General features: G+C 36.0%; 1 pseudogene; it reads right to left on the bottom strand.

The window, feature by feature from the left end:
• Window positions 1-1,378: 1,378 nt before the first annotated feature.
• The window catches only part of LOC149181330 (xylan glycosyltransferase MUCI21-like), an 81,507-nt pseudogene continuing 58,174 nt past the window's right edge, over window positions 1,379-24,711 (bottom strand).

Genomic DNA, 24,711 nt, shown 5'->3' on the forward strand with positions numbered 1-24,711 from the left:
TGTAGGTGTAGAGTTATCTGCTGAACAATGTCCCAAGACACAAGAAGAGGAAGAGGACATGTCCCATGTTCCATATGCAAGTGCAGTTGATAGCCTGATGTATGCGATGGTCTGTACTAGACCAGACATTGCACATGCAGTGGGAGTATTGAGTAGGTTTATGTCAAAACTAGGGAAGGAGCATTGGACAACAGTTGAGCGGGTCTTCAGGTATTTGCATGGCACTAGTGATTATGGTTTGTGCTACCAAGGAATACCAGGATTGGATATTCGTGGCTTTGTTGATGCAGACTGGGCTGGAGATCTGGATCAGAGAAGATCTACAAGTGGGTATGTGTTTAACCTATTTAGAGGCGCAATTAGTTCGATGAGTAAGAAACAATTTGTAGTGGCATTATCAACTACAGAGGCCGAATACATGGCAGCCACTCATGCAAGCAAGGAAGCAGTCTGGTTGAAAAGATTGTGTTCAAGTATGGGGTTAGTACAGGGAGCTATAAGAATAGGCTGTGATAGCCAAAGTGAAATTTTATTGGCAAAGAACCCTACTTACCATTCAAAGATAAAGCACATTGATGTTCAGTATCACTTTGTGAGGGATATGATAGAAGAGAAAAAGGTGTTGTTGGTAAAGATGGAGACTTTGAAGAATACTGTAGATGCATTGACAAAATCTGTGAGCTCTGAAAAGTTCTCTTGGTGTAGAGAAACAATGGGCATTACAGGGCTCGATAAATGACTAAGCTCTCCTGTGGCCACCTGTGGAAAGAAAACAACAAGTGGGAGAATGTTGGGTTGTGTTATATTCTTTCCACGACTAGCTATGGTTTTGGGACCCTATATTAGGTGGGTGGACCTACCTATGGTTTTCTGCATGATTTTCACACATGGTTTTGGGCGCGATGGTTTTCGGTCCACGGTATTGGATGCTTTAGCATGTATATATATGTATTGTAACATTGAAAGGAACATAATGAAAATCAATTTGGTAGTCTCAGTTTTGGGATCCAGGGGAAAATCTCTATGTATATTCGTATGCAGGTAATTTTTGTACGGGGTTAAAACTTACAATATTTATATTTATTGATATTTTAATTTTTTATACATTATTGGTAAACAATTCTAAATTTATGAACACCAAATTTTCAAAGCAAATTCTTTTGACTTGAGTGGATCATAGACATCATATACGTTTACCTAAAAATTCAAATATGAGTGTCGTGACATATTGAGGACAATGATTATTTCTTAGGATACTATGACCAATATTATAGAAAAAAAGTGCGTGGAGAGATGCTTGACCAATTGTAAGGTGAATGTTTACCACTTTGATAATAATGGATAGAAATTTTCTTGAACCTCTTTATTCTCTAAGACTTCAATTCACGTTACTTCCAGAGTGAATGAGGTCCAGTGCTTTGATGAACATTCTCTTTAAGCGAGGAAAATATAATTTCACATTTTGATTGTCTAGGTATACCTTCTTCGTTGCCTCCCACCCTTTAGCATTCACTGAATTTGGATCCCTCAGATATAAATGATCCTTTGGATACTCATCATACAACAATATTTCTTGTGGAAATATTGGGTATACGAGGTATTCTATGGTATCCATCTTCATGGATGACCTTCTGAATAATGTCTGAGAAGCGCACTCTATTCCTAGAGGGACTACCTATACAAAAGCAACCCCCGATGGAAGAAACAAAAAATGTTTCAATACTGCGCCATGGATTCCCATGAAAACATCAAAGGAATTGATAATATTGTACATCTCTTTCAGTGGCACGTTCAAATTTGGCGAAAGAACCATGACTCTGAAATCCAATTTCTCAGCTACTTCAACAATTTCTTTCTGGTTAAGGAAAACTATAGATCCTTTGCAGGAAATCTGAATGAGCTCAGGCCTCAGCGATTTGAATAATGAATATTGGAAAATCGATCTCTTACTTCCATCCTCGAAAGCCCTGCTGATCATTTTCTTGAAATCTATTATTGTATATTTGTTTTGAGTGAGTGTGAGATTGTTGGACACCTAATCCTTTAGGGCTATGATGTGTTATGTAACCAGTTACTAAAGTGCAAGAAACCTTGGAAACTTGAATCCAACTGTTTGAACATTGTATTTATATGTACAACATTCTTAATACGAATATAATTCACTTTCCAATTGTGATTCCAATAATGGTACTAGAGCAGTAGTTTATCTTCCTTGTTGATTAGCTTGAGCCACTAGTTTTGCAAACTTCCTAGGTGCTCCTTTTTTAGTTGTCCATCCATGGCATTGAGAGTTAGTGTAGGGTTGTTGGTGTAGTTGTGAAAGGCTTGTTGCTGCATATTGCCATCAGAGCTAAGTGCTCCTTTGTTCTCCTCTCTTCTGCTCTTCCTATTCACTTTGCATTGATTTGTGTTTCACTTTTTCTTTTCATATGTCGTGCATGGATCCATTTCAGATGTAGTTCTAGTTGAAGCAAAGAATTGATTGTAAGTGACGAGGTTTTCACCAAAGGTGCATTGGAAGTGGAGTTAATGTCCTATCATTGTAAACACCTTTCCAAAATCAAATTGTTAGTGTTGAGTGTCTCAAGAGCAATCGTTGTAGAGAGAAACATGTAGGTGTGTCAAGAGTGATCATTGTAGAGAGAAACGTGTAGGTACTACTTTCATAATGGTCATGAATTGCTATTAGAAATGAGGTGAGGCAACACTCGAAGTTCTTGTAGAACCATGTGCAATTAATATTTTTGATATTGATTCAGAAACTCAAACACAGGATTTGAAGTTTTAAGTAACTTTTTTTTGTTACCTAGGGATAAAAATGAAGCCGTCTCTATTAAGACTCTGGAGGACGACAATTTTGCACCTCGAGTATATGACACATGTTTCTCGAATAATGATTTAGGCACAGGTGCAACATGAGATTTTTTATAAGTTCCTTCGTTGAAGTTCTATTCTGTTATCAATTTGTGTTGGGTTACATTAATTAATTAATTGTGAATGTATACACACTCAACCATGAGACCCATATGAAGCAGATTTGTGTGAAGTGTTGTAGGCTAGAAGCCATTGAGAAAACCCCGCAATGCCAAAAAAAAGGTTTAGAGCCACGTTGTTGCTGATGTACATGGGATTACAATGCCTTCTCTTCCCTTGAATCGATTATAGGGAGAAGCAATGATGGTGTCAGTTGGATTGTGTTCAAGGCCACCAATGCTTGGTTGATATCCATGCAATTTACTACTCCAATGAAGCTAGAACGTCAAGGTATTTTTGGAAATTTGAAGAATAATTTTATTACATGCATCTACCATATTATTTTGAAAGTTGATCACTCCATTGATCTCTTTGGTTGCATATGAGATACTTATTGATGACAACCTTGTTACAATGGCTTTTCCATTTGGATTAGATTCACTATGTGTGGGCATGCAATGTTGTTGATTGAAATTCTAGAGTAACAAATCCTACAACATCTTTTCTTTCGAATTTGGAAAAGTTTTAAATTAGAAGGGCATTTCCAGCGTGCTTGACTTTCCTCAAAGAAGCACAATATTATAAGTCATTGAAGTTGAAGAAGGTGAGTGAATGGATCTTGTTCAACGAAATTCACTCCTGTGCACATCAGTGAATACCACTGGAGTGTTAAGGCATCATGTCTAAGATCACAAAATACACATTCTGGGAAAATAAACAATTTAATCAATGGCATTACTCCTTGCATAGTCTACGATTTGCATGACATATGACACAAATATCACTATAAAGGGTTGTTCTAAAACATAGTTCTTGCATTTGTAAGTGTCCTTACCTACTATATGGAGAACATAATTAAGTTGGGGGGGCTTAATTTACATTGATTCACCTTACGAAATTTACGTATGGTTTATCTGATAATACTCTTCGTTGTTTGATCAATATTGTAAGTAGGTGAAAACTATTCTACATTTCATACATTTGACTTGAAGTTGCTTTATAACAATTGCATTTTTTGTTGATTTCGACACCCTTAATTTTCTAAAGACAAGTTATTGTAAAATGGCTCAAATTAATAGTGTTTTCGCATATTTTCTATTGCTGAGGAAATAGTGAATATCAACAAAGTCACTCTTGTTGATATCAAAATCTATGTACATCATGCACAAGAGACGGTTGGGTTTCTCCAATTTGAGTCACAACTATAACGAGATGAACTCCAACAAAAGAGTCATGATTCTAATCTGGTTCTTGTTCAGAACAACTCCTTATTTGAGCCTGAGATTGATCATAATAATGGAGCTATTTCAAGAGTGGATTTGCATGAAGTGTTTAGTCAATTTAGTGTCCTAAATTGCTTGCATGAATTATCAACCGAGGTTTGTAGACTGATGAAGTGTGATGCACTATATGTGCTTAGTTAACTTTTCTCTTACTTCGTTGTTTTTTATTTTTATGTTTGTTTTGGGGGTTTATGTTCTTTGATGTTTAAGAATATACAATCTATGAGAGATTTACATGGATCTAATGAGTTTTAAAGGAAAGGAAAGGTTCCTAAGTTAGTCTAATCTCCTAAAAATGAACCAAGAACCTTTTAACTAGTTAGAACCTAATAAGAAAAAAACAGAGCATCTACCTTATCCTACCATTTAGTCCTAATCCATGGATCTAATTCTTAAAAACAAAAAGTGATGTTGATGCAGAAGGTAATTCAATAATTGCATTCATTTAGCCATTCAACCATTCAATTTTGGAATATGATAGAATCAATCTCCTTGAAATGATTTTTTGGAATGTCAAGTGATGCAACTAAGTAATGACCTGAAAATAGAAAAGAAAAGATAACAGCATGTAAAACTAACAATGTGCTGAGTAAGCTCAATCACTGCATGAATTAGATATTTAACCATTTAAGTTAGAATTATCATCATTTCGAAATGGTTTTGAGAACATCTATTAATACAGCTAATTGACAGTTCTATGCTAAGAAAATGAGTAACAAAATAGTAAGAAGCTAAGCAACTGTGTATTCTCATTACTTCATTTTTCATTCAGTCATTTCTCATACAATATCTCAAAAGAACAAGACTTGCACAGTTGTGATTTTATCCTTACACTATTGGTTACAAACTGAAATGAAACAAAATTAGAGAAAACAGACTTGTAGAAAACAAAGTAATAGAAATTAAACTGAAAACAACAAGTGAAAAACCTCCTTCAGTGCAGGGGCCCTCTGCAACTGATGTGGCTGGATGCTAGCTAGTTAAAGATGCACTTTTAAACCATCATTGACAAAACAGAGTTTGTATTATCAACAAAACGAAGTCTGAACAGAGTATTTAACAAAAGCCTGTAATTCCTTCTAGCTTCTAACTACTTCTCGGTTTCATTCAACCGATATTTATAGGAAAATAACATAACTGTAAGAGAAAATCTTATTACAGGTGGCTAATCCGAAACTATCATGATTGTTTATAAGAAAAACATGCTACAAGTGGCTTAATTCGAATTGTAATGAGACTGTTAAACTTTTGATTAGCGACAGGTGGCTTGATCCACATTAACTCCTCAACTTCTGATCAGCTATAGGTGGCTTAATCCGAATTAACTCCTCAACATAACTATTAGACTCTTTATTAGCTACGAAAGAGAAAATCAAGAGTCCTATTGCTACTAGATAACGTATTTGACTCCATCTTTGACCATGACTTTAGGCATGCTTTTCTATCGATCTGGACCAAGTGAGTAGGATAGAATCCATGTGGAGATGTTTCTGGAAATTCCCATGTGGCCTAGTTCTTCATTTGACACTTGTAACCTGCCAAACCATGAGAGTAGCTATGGAACCCACAGTTAGATGCAAAATAGGCTACGTTTTGTAGCTAATTTGCAAAAATCTGTTAAAATAGCAAGAACATGAAAATATAATATGGTAATCATTTTAATGCTTTCTTAAGACAAAACCTAGCATTTATCATTGATTGGATCTATAGTCTTATGAGAAAATACGAGAAAAAGGTGAGAACAAATGTCAAAGGGAAGGTAGTTCTGAGGTTCAACATACCCCCACTGCAAAATCTTTGCATGTCCTCATGCAATTTGCCAAAAATGTGAGTTCTTCTTCTCTAATGCATTTGCTCAAACACTTGTGCTAATACATCTAATTTTCTTCTTTTGCTTTTCTTTGAAGTGACTGTCATTCTGGGTTTCCTCATAAGAAGCCTGTATTTGAGGTTGATGACTGTTCTATTTAGACTTTTATTCTTTCTTTTCAGCTTCCTATTTTTCTTATACCACAATCCTAGATGCAGAATGGTATTATCATGAATTGCCTTGTCCAATTTACTTTGTTCCTTCAAGGTTTCATTCTCCTGTTTGACATGTCTATTCAATATCTCTAATTCACAAATTTCCTGTTTGAGAGAGTCAATTAGAGGTTCTTGTGGATTGACAGAGGGTTCTAGATTCATTGAGGCACTTTTCTTCTCCATTGATTCTATATAATCATATATTTGCTACTGCATTGGGTCTATCCCTAGAGATCTTTTGGTTGGGCTACCTTCAAAATGATGGTCAGGAGAATTTTGAGGACTGTGTGTAGAAGAGATGTTAACAAGAGAAGTTTCTGGGGTTTCCTCGTCTAAGTTTATGTACTCTGTCCCTTTTAATGATGTTTTCTTTACCAAACCTCGGAGTCTAGAGCTTCTTTTAGGTTGTGGATGACTTACATTCTCCTCCTCTGTAATATTTTTCTCCTTTCTTATTTTTCCTCTTGCCCTCATTTGCTTCCTGATTTCTGTCAGTTCTTCAGATATTAATTTTTCATCATCTTTCTGTAATGAAGACTCAGGTTTGTCTTTAATAGTTATACCAATCTTCTTTCTTTTGCTTCTTCTAACATTATCTTCTTTGGGTGACTCTGGTGCTTCTTGGAAATGGTTTCTAATGAGGAAATCCTCCCAGGTATCTCCTATGCCTTTTAAATGAAACTCAATCAGTATCTTTATCGACCCATGATGGTACATGGTTGCATCTATTAACTCTATTTTCTTTTGCACATTTGAGGCCATCCTTCTTAGACTATTTAGCAGGAAGTGTCAGACCAGGCAGTAACTCCAATAGGCAGTAAAACTGATTCGATTTATTTCATTAGGTATGCTATTGTTATATACAAAAGGGTGTGACTGCTCAGTTCATCTCCTGATGATTGTTCACATTCCTAATTTAACTATTTACATAAATTCACCCAATCGTGAGGATTAGGTGTCAACATTCTCCCCCTTAATCTGAAGGGATGTTGGTGAGTCCAAGCATCGTTCTAAATCTTTCAAGCTTTTCTCTTCCAAGCGCTTTGGTGAAGATGTCTGCAATTTGCTCATTTGTGGAACAATGACGGAGATGGATTGTTTTGGCCTCAACATGATGTCGGATCAGATGATATTTAGTATTGATGTGCTTTGTTCGATCATGGAACATTGGGTTCTTGGCCAACTTTATTGCAGAGGTGTTTTCAATCATGAGTGGATTTGATTGTACTTGTTTTACCTGCAAATCTTCAAGAATTTTCCTGAGCCACACAATTTCTTTTGTTGCTTCAGCTGCTGCCACGTATTCTGCTTCTGTTGTGGAATCTGCTGGAACTGATTGTTTGTGTGATCTCCAAGAGACAGTTCCTAATCCAAGACTCATGGCATATCCTGAAGTAGATACCCCAGTTTCTTTGTCTCCATCAAAGTCTGAATTAGAGTATCCGATCAAACTGAAGTCATCCACCTGTGTGTACTTGATTCCAAAGTCTTGAGTTCCCTTCAAGTACTTTAGAACTCTTTTTGCAGCAGACCAATGTCCCTCACAAGGCTTTTGCATAAACCTGGAGAGGATTCCAACAGCAAATGAAATGTCTGGTCTGGTAGTAGTAAGGTAGTTGAGACTTCCTACAAGCTGTCTATACTTTGTTGCATCATCAAATTCCTTTCCTTCAATAGATGTGAGCTTTAAGTTTTGTTCCATTGGAGTAGTAAGAGGATTGCACTCTGTCATGCCAAATCTGTTTAACAAATCTACAATGTATTTCTTTTGAGAAAGAAATATGGACTTTGGATGTTGGGTTACTTCAATGCCAAGATAGTAATGAACATAGCCCAAATCAGTCATTTCAAAACTTTTCCCCAATTCCTTCTTTATGGATGCAATGTAGCTTTGTTCCCTGTCATTAAAAGATCATCTACATATACCACAAGATATACAACTGTTTTGCCAACTTTCTTGACAAATAAAGTTGCATCATCAAGATCAAAATGATTGAAGTTGAGTTTCAAAAGATGCTCAGTTAGTTTTTCATACCAGGCTCGTGGTGCTTGTTTGAGGCCATACAAGGACTTCACAAGTTTGCATACTTTATGTTCATGTCCTTTCACAGCAAATCCTTCAGGCTGGGACATAAAAAAATTCTCTTTTAGATCTCCATTCAAGAAGGCAGTTTTTACATCCATTTGATGGACTTTCCAACCGTTCTGAGCTGCTAGTGCAAAGAGTGTCTGGATGGTGGCCCATTTTGCTGTGGGGGAAAAAGTTTCCTCATAATCGACCCCTTTCTTCTGTGCAAAACCTTTTGCCACAAGCCTAGCTTTGTGCTTGTCAAGTGAGCCATCAGCTTTGTACTTGTTCTTGTAGACCCACTTGTAGCCAATTGGTTTGGTTCCAAATGGAGGATCAACTAGCTTCCAAGTGCCGTTCTTTATGAGGGCATCATACTCCTTTTGCATTGCTTCTTTCCATTCATCATGAGAAGCAGCTTCTTTGAAGGAAGTTGGTTCAAAATCTGTAGACAAGTTAAATTCACAATCATAAGAAACATCCATATCAACAGGTGAATTAGAGTCATCTACATCACCTCCATTTTGTCGGTTTGAATTTCTGGTTCCTGTTTTTCCAATTTCATCAGGATGAACACTTTCAAGTGTCTTTGTTAGCCACTTTGGGGGACCTTTCTGAGATGGTCCAGGCTGTTCTGTTGATTGAGTTGGGACTGAATCAAGATTGAGTCTCCCAATTCTATCAATTACATCACTTAAAGCATCATTCGTTGTTGGAGTTTCATTCGGGGGAGAGTGTTCTTCAGAAGAAGATTCCACATGTTGATCTAGAATAGGAATCCCCCCTTCAAGATGTGGAATCTGATTATCAAATTCTTGAAATGATTTTGTTTTTGTGAATCTATCCAAGTGATCAAGTTGCCGCTCAACAACATTGTAAGATTTGGATGATTCAAGAAAAATTACATCTCTAGATACAACAAACTTTTTATTTACTTCATCATAGAGGCGGTATGCTTTGGAGGTGTTTGAATACCCCAGGAAGATACACTTACGACTTCTAGCACCAAGTTTGTTTCTATGTACCTTTGGTATCAAAGCATAACAGGTGGAACCAAAGACCCTGAGATGTTTTACTGAAGGAACATGTCCATACCACAATTCATAAGGAGTCTTGTTTCTTATAGCATTAGATGGACATCTATTCTTTATATATGCAGCACATAGAACAGCATCATCCCAAAACATTATCTTTACATTTTTGAAGAAAAGCATGGATCGTACCATATTCAAGATTGTTCTATTCATTCTTTCAGCTACACCATTCTGTTGGGGATTATAAGGTACAGTTGTTTGATGTTTGATCCCATGTTGGCGAAGATAGTTTTCAAATTCATTTGATGTGTATTCTTTTCCATTATCAGTGCGAATAGACCCAATATGAGATTGTGCATCATTTTCAATCCATTTATGAAAATTCTTGAATGTTTAAAAAGCATCAGATTTGTTCTTCAATAAATAAATCCAGCACATTCTGGTGTAGTCATCAATAAATGTCATGATATATTTATTTCCATTTGCAGAAGAAACAGGCATTGGACCACATAAATCTGAATGAATGAGTTCAAGTTTCCTATGTGCTCTTGAATGTGAATCATGAAAAGACTGTTTGCTATGCTTTCCTAGAATGCAAGAATCACATTGCTTAAGTTTTCTAGGAATTGTAGGCAAACCAACAACACCATTTTTCTTCAATAAGCGGAGACTGTCATAGTTCAAATGTCCAAATCTAGCATGCCATAATAAACTTGATGGAAGTGTACCTTCTTCATGATGAGAATTGTATGAGAAATGTTGTGCATGAGCAGATGTTCCTTGCAGTTTGAGAAGCCTTTCTTCTTCTATTCCCCTCATGACAAGTGAGTGGTCAGATGCTTTTCTTACCTCAAGCTTGCCATCAAACATATGAATGGAGTGACCTTGCTGGCGGATGTGAACCAAGGACAACAAGTTTCTCTTGAGCTGTGGGAGATATAGAACATGATCCAGAAGAAAGTCTGGAAGACCAGGCAGTTTAAGCCTGATTGTGCCAAGCCCTGATGGCTTGATTTTTGATTGATCTGCAAAGTATACTGCTCCATCAACATTGTCAGTGAAATCTTCAAAAAAATCTTTTCTATGAGACATGTGGCAGGTTGCTCCTGAATCAAGCAACCAATCATTTTTCCAGGAAGCAAGTGAAGCATTAAACAAATCTTCATTTACTCCAATGTTACATTGTGCCTCAACATAGTGAGCAGATTCAGGTGCTTTACCTTTGTCTGTATCATCAGTTTTACCTTTCTGTTGGTTTCTTTTCTGCTCAATTTTGTCCCATGGTAGCTTGCATGTAGAGGCATCATGTGATCCATTTCTTTTGCAACGAATGCAATGCAGATCTGCCTTTTCTTCTTGAGAATGTCTGCCCCCCCTGCCTCTGAAATATCTTCCTCTTCCTCTTCGTCCACCTCTTCCTCTTGTAGAATCTTGAGTAGGATGCTTTTCTTTATGAGCAAGGCACACAGTCTCTTCAGAAGATTCAGGGGCTGTCTTCTTTCCGAAAGCTTTCTCTCTTTCAGCAAACTTTTTCACAAGAGAGTCAAAGGTTATATCTTTAAGATTTCCATTTGCTTGCAATGACTCAAGATAATTGGAGTAAGTAGGATAAAGTGCCTTGAGAAAAGCAATAAGAGGAATATCCAATTCAACCTTAGTGGATTTGATATCATGCATTATAGACTTTACTTCAGATGCAAGAGCAAGAGGATCATTATTTTGCAGTTCAAGAGTGAAGAGTTTAATCATGAGTTGGACAACTTCAAGTGCAGAATGTGAGTCATAGAGTTCTTTCAGCTTTTGTAGGGCTTCAAAGGCAGTTGAATATGACGAAATATGGCAACTCACCTCTTCATTTACACATGCTGCGATTAATGCATAAGCTTTGCTATTCTTGTTTTCCCAAATGACGAGCTCTTTGTCTGAGGTAGGCTGTACTGGGTCATTGTCTCCTTCTCCGACACACACTCCTTTCCACAACTCATTGAAGATGAGGGTGTGTTTTATCATCCGGGACCATTCAGGGTAGTTCTCCTTGCCAGTGAGAACTATTCCTACCATGGAGATTATTGAATGCATTTTGTAAAAAAAACTTTTGCTGATAGAAAAGAATACTTTTGCCAATATACAGTAAAAATGTACTCAAAAGGGCATTCTCAAAGGGTATTATTGTCCACTAAGACTTCTAAGATAAGGTTTTCATGTACCCATTGAATCACTGTCATCACAACTTCAATACACTGAGAGAAAATGACTTTCAAAATGTATACGGCTACCAATAAAACATTCAATGTATATGCAGTATACGGCCTCTTTTAAAAAAGGGCTCAATGCACTATGGATGTTCTGCCTCCACCAAATATTCTGCTACAATTTTTTTATTTTATTTTTTTTTCAAAAATTTGTAGCATCATTAATAAACTCATATCAAGACCGTATTAGACAATACATGATAATTTACCCCACATAAATCTTCAATAATTGCATAACAGAGATACAAGAGGAACCTTCCAAAGAAATTTCCACCATATGTGAAGCAAAGCACGCTGTCCCAGAATGCAGCCACTAGTTCTGACCTTTAAATGCTGCCCACGCACTTATGGCCAACGCAGCACCAAAAACAATGTAATACACACTTGCTGTCCACGAACGCAGCACCAAAAAACAATGTAACACGCACTAGTTAAGCCCAAAAAAAATACGAGTTGAGGAACACGGACCCCTCCATCGCCAACGCCCTTCACAGGGTGATTATCTGCAAGGCTCATTTAGTGTAACAACACCTCGTACTCCAAGCTCTTTCAAGCGTTGAACATCTTTAGGGAATGGAACAACACCTAACAAAACAAACTGATCAACCTCATCCCACCATCGAAGTTCCGATTCAAACTTGTTCCGAACAACATTAAAAAAGAGTCGGATAAAATAAGACGCGGGCACCTGCTAGACCTCTAGCAATGGCAAAAGTTCGAGTTAGATTTTGAGAAATCGAGTCTGCTCCGATGTCAGTCCTCGAACTGGTAAAAACTTTGTAATTTACAAGCAAGCCATGGCAAAAGGAAAAGAGCCTGCGGAATAAAATGACTGAGTTTTAGATCAATGCGACTTGTTGTTGATCGATGGGGTAGGATTGAGGTGACTGAGCCTGCGGAATTCTCCGTGAAGAAGGAGAATAATCTCTGTCAAACGCTCAAGAAACAGTTACCCACTACAGCGACCATTCTGCCAGCAATATGGAATATGGACAGATACTATGTCAGAGAGTGTTATGTAAGGACTGAGGCAGCGCTGGTGCACCAGAGAATGTTATGTAAGGACAGAGGCAGTGCTGGTGCGCCAGAGAGTGTTTTGGATAGATGTCAGTCAGAACAGTGCTCAGGTCAGAACGACAGAGGACAGCGCTCAGTGGAAAGTGCTCAGACCAGCGTACAACCCACAATAGCAAAAATGAAGGGAGTTACAACTATTTTGAGGATTGGCTCTGATACCATGTTCGACCAGGCAGTAACTCCAATAGGCAGTGAAACTGATTCGATTTATTTCATTAGGTATGCTATTGTTATATACAAAAGGGTGTGACTACTCAGTTCATCTCCTGATGACTGTTCACATTCCTAATTTAACTATTTATATAAATTCACCCAATCGTGAGGATTAGGTGTCAACAGGAAGAAAGGAAGATTGATTTCTCTGTTTTATAGGAAATTCATCAGTAAACGGATATGGTAGACATACATGCAACCGAATCTCACCTCACAGGTGATAAATTTCTGTAGTATCAAAAGCATTCTCCTCCACTTACTTTTAAGACTTGAAATGGGAATTCCTTTTCTAAAAATAGAGACATCCATACCTAGGTTCCTGAGTATTACTTTCAATGATTCACTATGGAATTCCTTGTTTTTGAACCATCTTTCACCATGCCTTGGAAGTTATGTAGCCTCGGTTATGAATGACTTTATTACTGCAAACTTAATATCTCCAATTTCTACCTCTGTGCCATCAAAAGATCTAGCAAAGCATTTTGTGATATCTTTATGAAAACCATCAAATTTTTCAATGAATTTGAGCCATCCAGCCTTCTGCAACATTTCCTTGAGCTGTGGGTATCCTTCCATATAATTTGCTCCTACCAGTCCTGATCTGATAATGAGTCCCATGCCTTCTGCTACGCCAAATTCCTTAACCTTCAGAATTACTCTTCCTGGTTTATGAAATGGATTGACTGCGAGTATGGTGAAAAGAACTGTGGGTTTGCATGAAATAAGTAGATGGTAAGGGTTTTGGAGAAACGTGGACAAGTATGTCACGTCGTCGTCATGACCGTTAAAAACAATGAGGGAGTTAATTATGGACCATTATGTGATAGAATATGGAGGATGTGGCGGATATGCAATACGATAGAGATTGCAATCAAATCAAATGATGATTTGTCATGGAAACATATGAATGCCCATATTATACATACTCTATGTTCTAACCTTGCTATTTTAAAATAAATTTTTGCACTTTTACCTCTTGGAACTTAACCTTTTTGTTTGTTGTTTTTCTTTCATGTTGATCCACAGGTACCCTTCTTAGCATATCAGTGTTCAAAAAAAAAATAGTCTTCAATTTCTTGCAATCAACATTTGTTTGGAACAGAGTTGCGGAATGAGATATGGATACATAATCAAATTGGCTGTGGAATGGAATTAGTTGCAGAACATGATAAAGATGAAATATGGCTATGGAACATTAATGTGAAATGAAATGAAAATGGAGTGTAATGAAAGGAAAATGAAATATAACAGTGAAAGGGAATGAAAGTGAAGTGAGATGAAATGAAATGAAATGAATTTGTAGATTAGGCACTGCAAATGAATGTAGCTTTATGTCACTACTTATTACAGGAAGAAAAAAGGAAATATAGGATGTCAGAAATCTCTGATTTTCACCCTGTATTTCCTGTATAAGTAAGCCAATGAACAATTGGTTTTCAGACACATACATTTTAGTTATATATATATATATATATATATATATATATACAGGAAAAACAAAGTTAGTGGAGAAGAATAATTATTCTTCACCAACTTCATCTCAGTGTTATCTTGGAAAATTTTGACAAAATCCTCCCTTGAAATTGGCTTATGATATATCTTTAACCGATGACCATTTACAAGAAGAGGTATCTTTCTCTCATCTATTGTCCTTATTCTCACTGCTCCATTATTAAAGACTTCTTCAATCTCATATGGCCCAAGCCAATGAGTTTGAAACTTCCCTTGAAAAGCTTTGAATTTTGAATCGAACAAAAGTGCCCAGTCTCCTGCTTGAAACTTCTTCTCCTTCATATACTTATCATGCCATTTAGCCCTTTTCTATTGGACTAAATTGGTTCTTTGAATTGCATCTTGCCTAATTTCATCAAGCTCATTGAGTTGCTCCAATCTATGTTTCTGTGCTTCTGATAAATGCAGTCTCAATTGGACTGCCATCTTGAAGATTCTGATTTGAAACTCTATAGGGAACAGGATTTGCTTCCCATAAACAAGCTCATAGGGAGTATGTCCTGTTGTGTTCCTCCATGTAGTTCTGTAGGCCCGTAAGGCTTCAGCAAGCCTTTTTGCCCAATCTCTTATGTGTAGATGTACAGTCTTAGTGAGAATTTCTTCAATCACTTTATTGGTAGATTCAACTTGACCATTTGCTTGTGGATGGTAAGGAGTAGACTATTCTTCCACAAGTCTCTCCACCATTTTAGATGTAAATTGAGATCCTTGATCTGTCACTATTTCTCTTGGAACACCAAAACAAGTGAAGATGTCCTCAAAAAGAAAATTAACTACAGATTTTTCATTAGCAAAAGGTAATCCTTTAGCCTCTACCCATTTGGTGACATAATCAGTGCATACCAAAATATACTTCTTTTGTTTAGATGGAGGATTAATTGGTCCAACGAAATCCAAGGCCCATTTTTCAAAAGGTTCAATGAGTACTTGAGTTTGTAGTGGCATTTCATCTGAAGGAGCAGGTTTCCCTACCCTTTGACAATTGTCACACCTTTTTACATATTCTTTGGAATCTATGAAGATGGAGGGCTAATAATATCCTAAATGAAGGATTTTATAGGCTATCCTCTTGTCAACAAAGTGTCCACCACAAGGTTCATCATGTCATGCCTTGAGAATTTTAGGTATTTCATCTTCTCGAACACATCTTTTGATCATGAGATCTGGACCTGTTTTATACAATTCATTAGTAATCCATGAGTAATTTGCACTTGTTTGAATGACTTTTCTTTTCTCCTTAGGAAACAAATGTGAAGGTAATTTTCCTGTGACTAAGTAATTAGCAATATCTGCAAACCAAGGAGTTTGAGTAGTTACTATAACAGGATAATAAGGAAATTTATCTTCAACTGGAGTGTCATCTTTGATATTTTGAATTCTAGACAAGAAATCAGCAACTGTGTTTTGTTTTCCAGGTCTATCTAAAACGATGATGTTGAACTCTTGTAGGAGTAATGACCATCTTGTAACTCTTCCATTAGTAATCGGTTTATTCATTAAGTACCTAATTGCAGAGTGATCTGTATGAACAAAGGCTTCATAGCCTGTTATATAATGTCTGAACTTGTTGATAGCTTGAACAACAACTAAGAATTCCTTTTCAGTTACAATGTAATTTAACTCAGTGGGAGTCAAATTCGTGCTTGTGTAGTAGACGTTGTAAGGGATCAAATATTTTTGTCCTAATACAGCTCCCAGAGTTGTATCTGAAGCATCTGTTGAAATATGAAAAGGTAGTTTCCAATTTGGACCTCTTAAGATGGGTGCCTCAGAAATTTTTGCTTTCAAAGTCTCAAATGCCAACTAGCAATCAGGATTCCAATTGAATTCACAATCTTTGGTGAGAAATTTGAAGAGTGGTGATGCTAGTTTAGTGAAATTTTCTATAAACCTTCTATAATATCCTGTGAATCCTAGAAAACTTCTAACATCCTTTTGACAACTTGGAATTGATAATTTAGAGATGACTTCAACTTTAGATTTATCAACTTTAATTCCATCTCCTGAAATGTGATGTCCTAAAACAATCCCTTTTGTAAACATCATAAAAAAATTTTCATGGCTTAGTGAAAGGTTTGCTTCCTTACATCTTTTAAGAACTTTTTACAAATTTTCTAATGCTTCCTCAAATGTATTCCCATATCTGTAAAGTCATCCATATATACCTCTACACAATCATGTATCAGATCATAAAAAATTCATAGTACTGCGCTTTGGAATGTTGCAGGTGCATTGCATAATCCAAAAGGGAGTAATTGGTAGGCATAAGTTCCCCATGGGCAGGTGAATGTGGTTTTATCTTGATCTTCAGGTGCTACTTGAATATGATTGTAACCACTAAAACCATCCAAAAATGAGAAGTACTTCTTACCTGCTAATGTATCTAACACTTGATCTATAAAGGGCAAAGGAAAATGATTTTTTAGGGTAGATTTATTCAATTCTCGATAATCAATACATACCCTCCATTTACCATTCTTTTTAGGCACAATCACTAGAGGAGAAACCCACTGGCTGTCTGAAATTGGGTAAATAAAATTTACATTCAAAAATTTTTGCAACTCTTCTTTCAAAATTTCCCTAAGATTTGGATTCATCCTTCTTTGAGGTTGTCTGATAGGTTTACAATTTTTCTCAATGTAGATGTGATGTATACAAGTCTTAGGACTAATTCCTTTCATGTCAGTGTATTCCCATGCATATGCAGAAGAAGGTTGTTGTAAAGTTTTGATTAGCTTTTCCTGTTGTAACTTTCCCAAGTTATTGTTTATCTTCAATGTTTTCCCTGGAAAGATTTCAACTGTAGAGCTACCAATTTCTTCCATAGAATAAAGAGACATCTGCTTAGATGAAAAATATTCAATATTAGATTTTTCTTGAAACTAATCATGTTCATATTCTAGAGATGATTCAAAATTTTCCATTGTATTTAAGATTTGACTATCTTCACTAATGGTTGAAATAGTAAAGAGAGGTTGAATATCATTTTCATCATCAAACCATTCTTTGTCATCTATCTCTGTGATTGTTCTTGCTGGAGGATATAGAGTGAATTTCTTAGTTGAATTACCATCAGAGATATACATATCACCAGATCTACACCTAATGAAAGCATCAGCTGTAGCTAGCCAATGTCTTCCCAATATAAGTGGATGTCCTCCTAGATTACTCTTCGGGGTTAGGATCATAAAATCAATAGGGTACTCCCAAGAGTCTAAGGATACTGAAATATCTTCTAACACACCATCTGGTTTGATTACAAATCTATCTGCCAATTGTAGTAATGTAGGTGTATAAAGAATATTGGGAAGTTTGAGCTGTTCCATGGTTTGTTTGCTCATGATGTCTATTGTTGCTCCTAAGTCAATCAGTGTATTTGGGATTTCAACTCCATTGATATGTTTTTTTACAACTGGACTTCCTGGATCTACATATTTTTGTATGGAAATTTTTCCCATCATTATGTCTGTTATTTTTCCTGTTAGCTGAATTCTTTTTACTTCTTTTGTTTTCCTTCCTGGTTTCTTCATGCTCAACTCCTTTATTGTTTTAGCTAGAATTGGGATCTCCTTAATGGCTTGTAACAAAGGGATTTTGATACAGACATTTTTCAATTCATCTAGAAAATCATAATTAGGCAACATAATATGCTTTTCTACCCCTCTATCAACTTGTAACCTTTTTAGAAAAGGAGGTGTAGAAGTGGATACTGGTTGTTTCTCTATGATAGGAGTTGAGTTTATTGGTTCTTTCTATTTTTCATTTTCAATATTTTGGTTTTGAGGAGATGTTCCTTCAAAAATTTTATTTTGCTGTAGAGAAGCTTCCTCAAAATTGTCTTGTTCTTGAATAACTACAGAAGGTTTTTTCCTTTCTAATATCCTACCAGATCTCAGTTGGACATCATTGAGATCTAATGGAGTGATCATGTAAGTTGGAAATTGTTGTCCTTCCACCATATATGTATTATAAGGATTTTTATTGTTGGGGTTAGGTAATGGTTGGGCAGGTAACTGATTTGGTCTCTATGGAAATGGTAGTGAAAGTTGAGGGTTTTGGTTTTGAAGTTGGGGCTGTTGATTTTGTTGAGGAATTTGTTAGGGAGGATAGTTTGGATATGATGGAGGATATTGATAGTATGGAGAGAATCTTCCATAAGGATTCTGCATTCCTTGAGCCCAAGGTTGAGTTTGAGATTGAGATTGAGGCCAAGGTTGTTGCCAAGAATTCCAATTTGGAGGGGGCTGCATATACATTTGGTTGTTAAAACCCTGATTTTGTTGCCCTTGCCAAGGTATTCTAGAGACAAAGCAAAGAGATTCTGTTGGATTTGAAATTGTTTCCTCTTAAAAAACAGACTTAAGACCAGGGATTGAAGGACAACTTTTGGTCTCATGGTTTTCTGAACAAATCACACAAGTCTCTATGACTTTTTCATCTAAAGGGAATTCTCTTAAAGCGTGCTTCTTTCTGCATTTGGGACAGAAAATAGCCAGAGCATCAGTCTTGGCTTTCTACTTGTTTTGTAACTTAAGGGTGTCTATCTGTTCACTAAGGCTCCCTAGAATATCTGTTTTAAATTCATCAAGCATGTTTCCAATTTCTACCCTACTCACTGATCCAGTTGCAGATTTATTCACCCTAACAAGAGAAGGATCTCTTGGACCTTTCCCAGTTTTGGATTTTCCTCTTGAGAGATGAACACATAATTCTCTAATGTCACTTAATGGGAGTTGAGAGATATCTCCCTTCCCCATCATGTTAAGGATATCTATCCAATCATCTCTAATGGATTTTAATAAAAGAGCTTTAAAGTATCTTGATCTAAGTTATCCATTTTTTCTCTTTCTAAGTTATAGTTGAATCTCTTAATTAAATACTCTAAATTTTCATCCTCTCTTTGCATCATTTTGAACACTTCATCCTTGTGATTGATAGGCATGCAATAATCCAAATATCTGTCCAAAAACACTTTCTTCGTGTCATTCCATGTTCTAATAGACTAAGTGACCAATCCCATGAACCACTTTAAAGTAGCTCCTTTCAATGTTGAAGGGAACAATTTGAGAGTCTTGTAAATAATCACAAGTTCTGCACAAAACTTTAGATTCAAATAAGAAGGTTTCAGAGTCTTCACTTTTTAATCCATGAAAATTTAAGAGGACAGAAGGTGAGATATTTTTCATTGTGGCATCTGTTTCTTCATCAACTATAGGGAATCCAAAATAATTATCAACTTCCCTATTTCCTCTACTTATTCCATTATTTCCTCTACCTCCTCCATTATTTCCTCTACCAATTCCTCTACCTCCTCCTCCTCCAAACAATGAGAATTCTCCATCCTCTCCTTATTCTGCCATTATAGTTTCTTTAGAGTTAATATAAGATTCAACCTGGAAGGTTAATTGCTCTTCCTCTAGTTCCTCTATCAATGGTATGTGGAAGAGAGGTTCTACTTCTTGTTCTCCACTAGGTATTCTTAATTCTTCAACTGAAATATGTTCCCCTATAGAGGTGAAAAAGGATACTCCTTCTGTTGGAGATCCAAGATTTTCCTCCTCTAGGACTGCCTCAGTAGATGAAGTAGGAGATCCTCTTGATTGAATTTCTGACCTTAGAACTTCAGGAGGTCTATGGCTAGGAATATGAGCTTGAGATGGAGGTGTATCTCTTCTTAGTCTTGGTGGAGTAGGTGGTGTTGTAGGAATTGAACTCCCGCCTCTAGCTATGAATCTACCCCTAGAGTCTCTTTCTCTACGCATATTAATTTTTTTTTTTGAATGTAAGAGATAAGGTTACCTAATTACACTCCCTGACAACGACGCCAAAATGTTTAGTCAATTTAGTGTCCTAAATTGCTTGCATGAATTATTAACTGAGGTTTGTAGACTGATGAAGTGTGATGCACTATATGTGCTTAGTTAACTTTTCTCTTACTTCGTTGTTTTGTATTTTTATGTTTGTTTTGGGGGTTTCTGTTCTTTGATGTTTAAGAATATACAATCTATGAGAGATTTACATGGATCTAATGAGTTTTAAAGGAAAGGAAAGATTCCTAAGTTAGTCTAATCTCCTAAAAATGAACCAAGAACCTTTTAACTAGTTAGAACCTAATAAGAAAAAAACAGAGCATCTACCTTATCCCACCATTTAGTCCTAATCCATGGATCTAATTCTTAAAAAAAAGTGATGTTGATGCAGAGGGTAATTCAATAAATTGCATTCATTTAGCCATTCAACCATTCACATTTGGAGTATGATAGAATCAATCTCCTTAAAATGATTTTTTGGAATGTCAAGTGATGCAACTAAGTAATGACTTGAAAACAGAAAAGAAAAGATAACATCATGTAAAACTAACAATATGCTGAGTAAGCTCAATCACTGCATGAATTAGATATTTAACCATTTAAGTTAGAATTATCATCATTTCAAAATGGTTTTGAGAACATCTATTAATACAGCTAATTGACAGTTCTATGCTAAGAAAATGAGTAACAAAACAGTAAGAAGCTAAGCAACTGTGTATTCTCATTACTTCATTTTTCATTCAATCATTTTTCATACAATATCTCAGAAGAACAAGACTTGCACAGCTGTGATTTTACCCTTACACTATTGGTTACAAATTGAAATGAAAAAAAAATAGAGAAAACAGACTGGTAGAAAACAGAGTAATAGAAATTAAACTGAAAACAACAAGTGAAAAACCTCCTTCAGGGCAGGGGCCCTCTGTAATTGATGTGGCTAGATGCTAGCTAGTTAAAGATGCACTTTTAAACCATCATTGATGAAATAGAGTTTGTATTATCAACAAAACGAAGTCTGAACAGAGTATTTAACAAAAGCCTGTAATTCCTTCTAGCTTCTAACTACTTCTCGGTTTCATTCAACCAATATTTATAGGAAAATAACATAACTGTCTAAGAGAAAATCTTGTTACAGGTGGCTAATCCGAATCTATCATGACTGTTTATAAGAAAAACATGCTACAAGTGGCTTAATTTGAATTGTAATGAGACTGTTAAACTTCTGATCAGCTACAGGTGGCTTGATCCGCATTAACTCCTCAACTTCTGATCAGCTACAGGTGGCTTAATCTGAATTAACTCTTCAACAGAATTGTTAGACTCTTGATTAGCTACGAAAGAGAAAATCAAGAGTCCTACTGCTACTAGATAATGTATTTGACTCCATCTTTGACCATGACTTTAGGCATGCTTTTCTGTTGATCTGGACCGAGTGAGTAGGATAGAATCCATGTGAAGATGTTTCTCGAAATGTCCATGTGGCCTAGTTCTTCATTTGACACATGTAACCTGCCAAATCATGAGAGTAGCTATGGAACCCACAGTTAGTTGCAGAATAGGCTGCGTTCTGTAGCTAATTTGAAAAAATCTATTAAAATAGCAAGAACATGAAAATATAATATGGTAATCATTTTAATGCTTTCCTAAGACAAAACCTAGCATTTATCATTGATTGGATCTGTAGTCTTATGAGAAAACGAGAGAAAAAGGTGAGAACAAATGTCAAAGGGAAGGTAATTCTAAGGTTCAACATACCCCCACTGCAAAATCATTGCATGTCCTCATGCAATTTGCCAAAAATGTGAGTTCTTCTTCTCTAATGCATTTTCTCAGACACTTCTGCTAATACATCTAATTTTCTTCTTTTGCTTTTCTTTGAAGTGACTATCATTCCGGGTTTCCTAATAAGAAGCCCGTATTTGAGGTTGATGACTGTTTTGTTCAGACTTTTATTCTTTGTTTTCAGTTTCCTATTTTTCTTATACCACTAAATGCAGAATGGTATTATCATGAATTGCCTTGTCTAATTTACTTTGTTCCTTCAAGGTTTCATTCTTTTGTTTGATATGTCTGTTCAATATCTCTAATTCATAAATTTCCTGTTTGAGAGAGTCAATTAGAGGTTCTTGTGGATTGACAGAGGGTTCTGGATTCATTGAGGCACTTTTTTTCTCCATTGATTCTATATAATCATATATTTGTTGCTGCAATGGGTCTATTCCTAGAGATCTTTTGCTTGGGCTACCTTCAAAATGATGGTCAGGAGAATTTTGAGGACTGTGTGTAGAAAAGATGTTAACAAGAGAAGTTTTTGGGGTTTCCTCTTCTAAGTTTATGTACTCTGTCCCTTTTGACGATGTTTTCTTTACCAAACCTCAGAGTCTAGAGCTTCTTCTAGGTTGTGGATGACTTACATTCTCCTCCTCTATAATCTTTTTCTCCTTTCTTATTTTTCCTCTTGCCCTGATTTGCTTCCTGATTTCTGTCAGTTCTTCAGATATTAATTTTTCATCATCTTTCTATAATGAAGACTCAGGTCTGTCTTTAATATTTATACCAATCTTCTTTCTTTTGCTTCTTCTAACATTATCTTCTTTGGGTGACTCTGGTGCTTCTTGGAAATGGTTTCTAATGAGGAAATCCTCCCAGGTATCTCCTATGCCTTTTAAATGAAACTCAATCAGTATATTTATCAACTTATGATGGTACATGGTTGTATCTATGAACTCTATTTTCTTTTGCACATTTAAGGCCATCCTTCTTAGACTATTTAGCAGGAAGAAAGGGAGATTGATTTCTCCATTTTCTAGGAAATTCATCAGTAAATGGATATGGTAGACATACATGCAACCGAATCTCCCTTCACAGGTGATAAATTTCTATAATATCGAAAGCATGCTCCTCCACTTACTTTTAAGAGTTGAAATGGGAATTCCTTTTCTAAAAGCAAAGACATCCATACCTGGGTTCCTGAGTATTACTTTCAATGATTCACTATGGAATTCCTTGTTTTTGAACCATCTTTCACCATGCCTTGGAAGTTTTGTAGCCTTGGTTATGAACGACTCTGTTACTGCAAACTTAATATCTCCAATTTCTACCTCTGTGCCATCAAAAGATCTAGCAAAGGATTTTGTGATCTCTTTATGAAAACCATCAAATTTTTCGATGAATTTGAGCCATCCAGCCTTCTGCAACATTTCCTTGAGTTGTGGGTATCCTTCCATATACTTTGCTCCTACCGGTTCTGATCTGACAATGAGTCCCATGCCTTCTGCTACGCAAAATTCCTTAACCTTCAGAATTACCCTTCCTGGTTTATGAAATGGATTGACTGCGAGTATGGTGAAAAGAACTACGGGTTTGCATGAAATAAGTATATGGTAAGGGTTTTGGAGAAATGTGGACAAGTATGTCACGTCGTAGTCATGACCGTTAAAACCGATGAGGGAGTTAATTATGGACCGTTAAAAACAATGAGGGAGTTAATTATGGACCGTTAAAAACAATGAGGGAGTTAATTATGGACCTTTATGTGATGAAATATGGAGGATGTGGTGGATATGCAGTAAGATAGAGATTGCAATCAAATCAAATGATGATTTGTCATGGAAACATATGAATGCCCATATTATACATACTCTATGTTCTAAGCTTACTATTTTAAAATAATTTTTGCACTTTTACCTCTTGGAACTTAACCTTTTTTTTGTTGTTTTTCTTTGATGTTGATCCATAGATACCCTTCTTAGCATATCAGTCTTCAAAAAAAAGATTCTTCAATTCCCTGCAATTAACATTTTTTGGAACAAAGCTGCGGAATGAGATATGGTTGCAGAATCAAATTGGTTGCGGAATGGAATTAGTTGTAGAACATGATAAAGATGAAATGTGGCTATGGAACATGAATGTGAAATGAAATGAAAATGGAGTGTAATGAAAGGAAAATGAAATATAACAGTGAAAGGGAATGAAAGTGAAGTGAGATGAAATGAAATGAAATGAATTTGTAGATTAGGCACTGCAAATGAATGTAGCTTTATGTCATTACTTATTACAAAAAGAAAATAGGAAATATAGGATGTCAGAAATCTCTGGTTTTCACCCTATATTTCTTGTATAAGTAAGCCAATGAACAATTGGTTTTCAAACTTATACATTTTATTTATATTTATATTTTTATGTTTATATATATATATATATAGGAAAAACTAAGTTAGTGGAGAAGAAGAATTCTTCTTCACCAACTTCATCTCAGTGTTATCCTGGAAAATTCTTACAAAATCCTCCCTTGAAATTGGCTTATGATATATCTTTAACCGATGACCATTTACAAGAAGAGGTATCTTTCTCTCATCTATTGTCCTTATTCTCACTGCTCCATTATTAAAGACTTCTTCAATCTCATATGGCCCAAGCCAATGAGTCTGAAACTTCCCTTGAAAATATTTGAATTTTGAATCG

Source organism: Pinus tabuliformis, chromosome 3_2 (assembly GCF_031772625.1).
Source record: "Pinus tabuliformis cultivar Carrire ecotype Pingquan chromosome 3_2, CPIR1, whole genome shotgun sequence".
In the NCBI taxonomy this organism is placed as follows: domain Eukaryota; kingdom Viridiplantae; phylum Streptophyta; class Pinopsida; order Pinales; family Pinaceae; genus Pinus; species Pinus tabuliformis.